This window comes from Apodemus sylvaticus, chromosome 22 (genome assembly GCF_947179515.1).
Source record: "Apodemus sylvaticus chromosome 22, mApoSyl1.1, whole genome shotgun sequence".
NCBI lineage: Eukaryota > Metazoa > Chordata > Mammalia > Rodentia > Muridae > Apodemus > Apodemus sylvaticus.
In genome coordinates, this window is record NC_067493.1 from 31,372,192 (window position 1) to 31,380,925 (window position 8,734).

Consider the following 8,734-nt stretch of genomic DNA (forward strand, 5'->3'; position numbering starts at 1 on the left):
GAAACTTATATCTCTGAGCCTCCAGATTAGGATCATAGGTGAGCCTTCCAATTCTAGATTGTAGTTCATTCCAGATATAGTCAAGTTGACAACCAGGAATAGCCACTACACCAGTTAAACTACACTTTGAACAGCAGTCAAATCAGAAACCTTAATTCACTGAAACCCTTCTTTTTTTTTTCTTTTTACAACCAATTTATGTTGTTTTAATTTGATGTTTTTCTTTTCCCTTGAAAAACATTTTATTTAGTTATGGTATAAACATTTTTCAGCGCAATTATGTACAGAGTATGGTAACTGTGCACACAGAGAGGTGGAAAAGATTTTGTATTTATGATCGTAGGATTACTGTACAGGAATTTTGAAGCAAGTCCTCAAAAAAGTAGCCAGTGTCTTCACTGCCACACCATCTCTACAACCACAATATCAGCTATTCATTTTCTAGGGTTTCAAATGTTTGTTTCCCTGTATGATAGTTTTTGCATAAAAATTTGTGAGGATAGAGTAAAATAGTATACATTCTATTGCTAAAAGTTTACAATTTTTATATTTGCTCACTGTTCCATCATTTCTCTGAAACAGAGGACCTCTGAAACCGTGAACCTGCTATAGGCACAGACATGATTGGAAAAGGCAGGGTTACTGGGAATTCCACACTCAGTGGAATTTCTGATTCAGTAGAACCTGTGTCGTACCATCATTGGTATCTACCTATTTGTCAAATTAATCAAATTAATGGATTAAATGAAAAGAATGATTTCTTTTCTCATGCACCTTATTGGCAGTTGTAGTTAATTGTCCAGAGAAATTGGTTTAATCCCAATAATACACACATACATAGTACATTTGATTCACTTCAATTTCAAAGGCTTCAATGAGCCCAAAGCCACACTGCAGAAATTTTACATCTGTCACTTTTCAACATTAAGTGCTCATAAATTCTTAGAAAGCTTGTATTTTATAATTTTACATTAATTTATAAGTTTGAATAAAGAAAATTCTGCAAGACATAGCTTGGTAACTGTGCACACAGAGAGGAGGAAAAGATTTTGTATTTATATTTTGTATTTGAATAACTCCGGGAAGTTTCCTTTCTGCATCAGATGGCTGACAAAAAAATCTTCTTTGGCCTTCTAATCAGATTGTGAGAAACCCAGCAAAAGTTGTTATCATTTATGCTAACACTGACTCTTCCTTAGGTGTGCTGTTTAGAAGATGGGAATATATACTTCCATGGAGAATGTGGGTCACCACGTCACAATGGGAAGTCAGTACGTCTATGAGACATTTCATTCTTGATTCATTCCATGGGACTCTCATCTTTTTACAATACCACAGTGAGATTTCTACTTTTAAAGACTGTAAAGACAGTGAACCCTTCCAAATATCCATATGGCATTTTTCTTGCAAGACAGTGGGAGATTTACTTTGATTGTCCAATATCTAATGCTACCTGTAAATCGTTAAAAATTTGTTCATCAGGAGGTATCTTGGGATTGTTACCTTGGAACCACTTTGACACAGCCATAAGTGCTGGCAGTTACCATGTATATAATGCTGTGTATGCTGTATGCTGTGGCCCACACCATCCACAAGATGCATATTGAAGAAGTAGACAAACAAGGAATAAAAAAAATGGAGGAAGAATGAAATTTCCCCCTTTGAAAGTAATGTTTTTGTTTTATCCTGTATAGTGTCACAAATATAACTTTTTAAAAATTGCCCACAGGTAAGGCTCTGCTAGTGAATGACAGAGGGGGACACTCTCAGCCAGCCATTGAGCTGAGCACAGGATCCCCAATGGGGGCACTAGAGAAGGGACCCAAGGAGCTGAAGGAGTTTGCAGTACCATAGGAGGAACAAAGATATAAGCCACCCAGTACTCCCAGAGCTCCCAGGGACAAAAACATTAACCAGATAGTACCCATGGCTTCAGACACACAGGCAGCAGAGGATGGCCTTGTTAGACATCAAAGGGAAGAGAGGCTGCTGGTCCTGGAAAGGCTCAATGCAGTAGTGTAGGGGAATACCAGGACAGGGAAGGGGCAGGGAGTTGATTGGGGAACAGGGGAAGGGGAGATGGCTTATGGGATTTTTGTGTGTGGGGGGAACCAGGAAAGGGGAAATCATTTGAAATGTAAATAAAGACTATATCTAATAATAAATAAATAAAATTAATTTTAAAAAATGGCCCACAGGTACTCTAAACAAATACAATGGGGCTTATTTTAGAAGACAAGTTTCCAGACTGTTTTAATGACTGGAAAGAAAATCTATACCTGGGTGAAATTCAGAGTCGACTTGCCAATCTCATAGAAATACACACCGAGGAACTGAAGGTTTACGTTAAAAAGGCACTGTCAGTCTCCTTCACTTCTAAGGTTCTCAACAGTAAAAACCAGATCTCTTCCCACCTTGTTCTTACAAATGAAGAAGAATGACATAATATTTTAAGGTCCTAAAGGCTGTACAGTTCCACCAAGCCAAATATTCTTAAAACGTCTCATGAAACTCTATCAACTATATGCACTTTCTTAGTTTTGTCTCATTTCCTCTCAGAAAATATGTAGACAGAGGCCAAATATGAGAAATGGATTATTTTACTCCCAATAAGACATTATAGACCAGCATCAGGAGAGACTCATTTTGACAGAATTTTAAGGAAGCTTGCCACAGAAATTTCCAGAGTCCAGAGCAAGTAGCCATTGCTCAAGTGGCTCACTTCAGTATACGCAGTCCAGGCACAGATCATGAAATGAGCCTGCTTGAACCCAGGATGGGTATTCAACCTCAGTTAACCCAAATTACAAACACTCTCATAGATTCGCTCAGAGTCCAAAATATCCTAGATAATTTTACACTGATAACTCAAAATCAGATGCCTATAGACTATCAGACTCATATGCAAATGTCCATGAATCAAAAAACTTGGCTCATAGGTGCTGAAAATCGGTAGGATGCATAAAGATTTGTCTCAGTATTTTGTTAGCATACTATTATGGTACTTATGATGTTAATTCAATGTAAGTACACACATTTTTCAATCATATATGTGTAATGAAATTTCATTTTTTGTTGAGATCAATAAAATGCAAATGTGATATAATTCAGACTCTTATCTTAACAATAAAAGTTACCATTATGAATCATAAATCCCCCTTAGCTGAGCTCCATGCTAAAGAACATTAAATTCATGAATCCTGATGGAGATCCAATAACTTTGAATCCTTCAGAGAAATCGCATGTAGCTTATGACATTCTGAACTTCTGGGATTTTTCCACAAGGTCTTGCATATAAAGTGAAAGTAGGAACATTTTTTTCCATATTTTCCACCTGGTCAACAATTGTCAATTTCTGAGGACAGGATAGAGTGGAGCATAGGAATGGAGCAACAGGTGGGTGGAATCTTACACTGTTCTGTACAGAACACAGGGAAAAAGCATGAAAAAGACCCTTTGGTGAGCCTCATGCCTCCTCATAAATTAAAAGATGACTCCACTGGCAAAGTTACAAACTCACATTCCATGTTCCAATATTTTTTTAATGTGTTTACTGCTGCCAAAAATTAGCACATTTTTACCAATGTTATACATGACTCCAACACTACATATAGTTGTATATAAATATATAGTGTTCATAATTTGTCTGATAATGTGTATCTATAGTCACATAAAGTAATAGAATGTGCATGCATAATATTAAGTTCACTTTTACCTTATACTGTCATATACTTCAGTTACCAGGTTAATTATTATATGTCCTTACTTCTCTAATATCCTCAGATTCCTATGTCTGTATGCAGTAAAAGTCGTGGTCCTGGATTCAGGAAATCTCTTCAGGAAGGGAAAGCTGCCTACTGTTTGGATTGTGTCCTTTGCCTAGAAAATGAAATTTCCAATGGAACAGGCAAGTGTGTGCAGTAAAGACGAGGTGCTCACTACTGTTTTGAAACCATATACTGAAGTTGAAATCACACACAAGAGAAGTACACAGATTAGATTCTCAAGATTTTGTGCTCATAATTAATAATTATAGTGAACAACATAGTTCTTTGTTATAGTTTACATTTCGGGGTTTTATATAATTACAAGCCATATCTAATTCAGTTAGTACTTGTTGAGATTGTAAAAGGAGTCTAAGAATAATTTCTTCCAGAGAATTGAACAAGTGCATTCTATATCCATACATCTATGTCTTGTCCAGACTTTTTCTTGAATATCTTCTTTATTTACATTTCAAATGTTATCCCCTTTCCTGGTTTCCCCTCCAAAAAACCCCATCCCATCCCCCTCCCTCTGCTCCTCAACCCTCCCACTCCTGCTTCCCTGCCCCTACACTGGGGCATCAAGACTTCACAGGACCAAGGGCCTCTCCTCTCATTGACATCCAACAAGGCCATCTTCTGCTACATATGTGGCTGGAGCCATGGGTCCTTCCATGTGTACTCTTTGTTGGTGGTTTAGTCCCTGGGAGCTCTGGAGTGTCTGGTTGATTGGTATTGTTCTTCATCTGGGTTTCAAACCCCTCCAGCCCCTTCAGTCCTTTCTCTAACTCTTATATTGGGGACACTGTACTCAGTTCAATGTTGGGCCTTGAGCATCTGCCTCTGTATTTGTCAGGCTCTGGCAGAGCCTCTGAGGAGACAGTTGTATCGCATTACTGTCAAGCAAGCACTTCCTGGCATCTGCAATATTGTTTAGGTTTGATGACTGTATACGGGATAGATCCCCAGGTGAGTTAGTCTCTGGATGGCCTTTCCTTCAGTCTCTGATCCCCACAACCACTCACACTAGAGTTGTGGACCCCAGTCCCAATAGTAAATATAACAACAAAATACTCAAACGATCATGCATATAAGGTTTTTAAAATATTATGGAAGAGGAGGAAGAAATATTTTAACAGCCATAGAATCAAGAAGTTTATTGCAACATATGTCTTCTGGTAATATCAAAAATTGTACCCATAAAGACTCATCAATATATGTACCCAAATGTAAACTGAGTTAGTTTACATTTAAAATAGATATTTTAAAGTGGACAGGGAGACACCACATGGTCCACATTACTACACAAAATACTGTTGGCAACTTGCTAACTTGAAAACTGGGAACAGGAATGCTGGAAAGGTAAGCAAACTCTATAGTTTCTATGTAATTAAACAAAAATTAACATTATGTGATAGAAATTAAAACCGACATAAAGGAATGCCACGCTCCTCAGTTTCTCTTAGTGTATATCCTTTGTATTTTCTTGGTAGTTTGCAAATCATCTTCCTTGGGGAACTTAGATGACTACTTAGTACCTCAATTAAACAAGCAGGCATAGGATTTAGAAATCTGATTTAGTGCAATAAAACTGTGCTTTGTGTTGTTTCAATACTCATATGAGATTGTGTCTTTCACCAAATTAACCAGAAGCAACTTCAAAGCTGAAGCAACTTCTAGCTAACAGTTTATCATGAAGAGAAGTTACAGAATAAAGTCAAGGCAGGATTCTAGATGCAGAAACTAAAGCAGAGACCAGGGAGCTGCTTACTATCCTGCTCCTCATAGCCCATTTAATGCAATCAGTTAAAATAACTGAGAATGAATCTTCAAGGTTGGCAGGGGCCACAAATGGGTAGAACAACCAACTATAATCATTAAGAAAATACCTCACAGACTTGCCCATGGCCAACCTGATGGAGACAGTATCTCATTTGATATCCCCATTTCAAAGGTGGCTTCATTTTATTCTAAGTAAAGAAAAGAATGACCCACACAAGAGATGATATTAAGCTTGGATGCTTGCTAATTGATGATGCATTTATACTAGTTGGTGGGATTCACGAAGACCTCAACATGTTTTCAGGGCTTTAACTTTTCTCTGCCATGAGGAAAAAAAGAGTAATAGTGTCCAACTGCTGCCATCCTGCTCCAGAGAATATAACATCCAGTGTTCTAGATATAACAGTAATAAATATTTCCCTTCATGAGTTCCTCAGCACAAATTACCATAGCATGCCATATGTTTTATAAGAATAAATATGGTCCTTTAATCTGGAGATAAGAAAAAAAAACAGTATCATGAATACACTTGAGAAATGAAAAAGAAAGCACATTTATTTACATATTTTATTAATTGGATATAATCTTGAAAGAAGAACCCTGTTATTAATTTCCTCCCCTGCACAGAAAATAGTGGGCTTAGATTTCAGAAAGAACAAAATTCAGGTTGGAGAGTGTACAAAAACCATTGAAATTGGGAAATCATTGAAGTTGTAGTATCATGTCACATTGCATTTCTTGCCAGATATTGATCAGTGTGTGAAATGTACAGATGATCAGTATAGCAACACAGATCGAACTCTCTGCATCCAAAAAGCGGTGACATTTCTAGCCTATGAAATGCCCTTGGGGATGAAGCTGTCCACCATGGCCCTGTGCTTTTCTGTCCTCACTGCATTTGTCCTGGGGATTTTTGTAAAGCACCGAAAGACTCCTATTGTGAAGGCAAATCACAGGACTCTCAGCTACGTCTTGCTCATCCCCCTCACCCTCTGTTTTCTTTGCTCGTGTCTGTTCACTGGTCAGCCCATCACAGCCACCTGCATCCTGCAGCAGACCACGTTTGGAGTCGTTTTCACAGTGGCTGTTTCTACTGTCTTGGCAAAAACCATTATGGTCGTCCTGGCTTTCAAGAGCACAGCTCCAGGAAGAAGGTTGAGGGAATTGCTTATATCAGGAGCACCAAAATTCACCATTCCCACCTGCACACTAATACAGATTGTCTTCTGTAGCATCTGGCTGGGAATATCTCCTCCATTTGCGGACACAGATGCACACTCTGAACATGGTCATCATCATTGTGTGCAACAAGGGCTCAGTAACAGCCTTCTACTGTGTCCTGGGCTACCTTGGAGCTCTTGCCCATAGTGAGCTTTACAGTGGCTTTTATGGCCAGGAACCTGCCTGACTCCTTCAATGAAGCCAAATTCTTGACCTTCAGCATGCTGGTATCCTGCAGTGTTTGGATCACATTTCCCCCTGTCTACCATAGCACTAAAGGAAAGATCATGGTGGCTGTGGAAGTCTTCTCCATCTTGGCCTCCAGCACAGGTCTTCTAGGTTGTATCTTTATCCCCAAATGTTATATTATTCTCATGAGACCTGACATGAACTCATTGAAAGACATAAGAAATAGCGTTCAGTGGAATTAAACAGTTTTTAGAGCACCTCATGTTACATTTGGAGTTTTGAGAACACTGAACAAAGGTTGCACACCTGTGACACATGCCAGAAGCCTGAGGGAAAGTAAAGTAAAGTGAGTCCCACTCCCCCAGATGATAAACCTCTGAAATTAGGAAATGTAGAAGAGAGTGTAGAAAGCCAAGCTAAAATGTTTTCACGAAATCAAACTGAAGAAGATTAAAACAGCATTAGTATAGACCACATGTAAAATAAAAATTTACCAATATTTATTAAAAGAATCAATACACAGCTTTGATAGGAAAGGTAATCATAGTCCCAGGCTGTCCAACAAAACAGGTTCACAGTAGAATCATGTAGAACAGTATCTGTAGAACAGCCTCTTAAACATCAATCCTGTGCACACATTAATACCTTTTCAGATTTTTTTTAAATACACAATTATCTTTAAAGTGTAAAAATGTTTTCAGCTCACAGGTTTGCAGAACGCGTGGACAGCGATGTGTTCCACTGTTTTTTAGTCCTGCTAATGCACAGGAGACACAGGCAACACCTGACGCATCTGTGTCTGACAGGAGGAGCAATAACTTTTTTAGTCCTGCTAATGCACAGGAGACCACAAAAAACGTGAAAGTGTCCCAGAAGTTTGTCCTAAGAGTGGGATTTGAAAGATAAACAAGGAAAGGTGAGGTTCTCCCGTCCATTTTCTGGGTATGCTCTTGAACTAAACTTGCCCACTAGTCATTATAGATTTTCACAGACTTCTAGATGCAAAACTACAAGTCAGCATTATGTATCTTGGCCTTGAGGGGGAGGGTTCCTACACAGAACCCAGCAGAACCCTAAATTCACAGAAGCATTTATTAGTAAACAGAAATATGTCATCTTTTATTGAGAAATATCTACATGTTGCATAACTCAAAATAAAAGAACTCTGCCAGTCACAGAGATGAGGACTGATTACCTCACTGGTTGCTCAGATGGGTTCTACACCCAATTTGTAAAGTCCCACACAAAGAACAAGCCTCATTAAGGAGAAATACAAGTTCTATAAGTCAAGTTACACATAAAATAATAAGCATGCAGATAAAACATTTGAGATTGACATGGAAATTAGATCAGTGTTCCAATGTAGTTGCAAGGATTATTGAGAGAAATTAGAGTAGGAAAGTGGTGAATGGAACAGTTGTCCTACATGAGGTTGGGTTGTGGCACTGAAGTCTAGAATATAAATGAAAGGTAGAATATGTTCCTGGAATTATATGAATTAAACTATTATGTAAGTTTGTCCTCATGTGTGATGTGGCATACATGTGTCCCCACTGACACACACAGAAACACACACAGACTAACTCTCTTTCTCTCTATTTCACTCTCTTCCTGTCTCTCTCTGTCTCTGTCTCTCTGTCTCTCTGTCTCTCTCATTCTCTCTCTCTCTCTCACGCACACACACTAAAGATATTAAAACACAGTTCACTTAAGGGTAAAATGAATGACTTAATCATGCATAGGTCACTGGCAGAATTACAGATAGTAAAAGGGAAACA

At 38.4% G+C, this 8,734-nt stretch overlaps 1 pseudogene; it reads left to right on the forward strand.

The window, feature by feature from the left end:
* Nucleotides 1-279: 279 nt before the first annotated feature.
* Nucleotides 280-7,198, forward strand: LOC127672492 (vomeronasal type-2 receptor 116-like; annotated as a pseudogene).
* Nucleotides 7,199-8,734: the final 1,536 nt, after the last annotated feature.